Source organism: Brassica oleracea, chromosome C1 (assembly GCF_000695525.1).
Source record: "Brassica oleracea var. oleracea cultivar TO1000 chromosome C1, BOL, whole genome shotgun sequence".
NCBI lineage: Eukaryota > Viridiplantae > Streptophyta > Magnoliopsida > Brassicales > Brassicaceae > Brassica > Brassica oleracea.
The window spans coordinates 17,179,145-17,179,417 of NC_027748.1; positions in this window are offsets into that span (position 1 = coordinate 17,179,145).

Below are 273 nucleotides of genomic sequence, written 5' to 3' on the forward strand. Positions count from 1 at the left end.
CTTAAACTATCTATTTTTTTACGAATGTGTGATATCATATAAAAAATCTAAAATAAATGAGTATAGGGTTAATTAGATAATTTTAAAAACAGAAATTTTTCTTTCGTGTGCGATATCATATAAATAATGATCCGCCCAGTTAACAAAAATCATGATTATTTTATGTGTAATTTTTTTTTTGACAATTTCCTTAAAACTATGTTAAATTTTACATATTTTAATTAGAATATTTTTAATATCTTTACCTTTTTATTTGAAATGCAACTCAATATT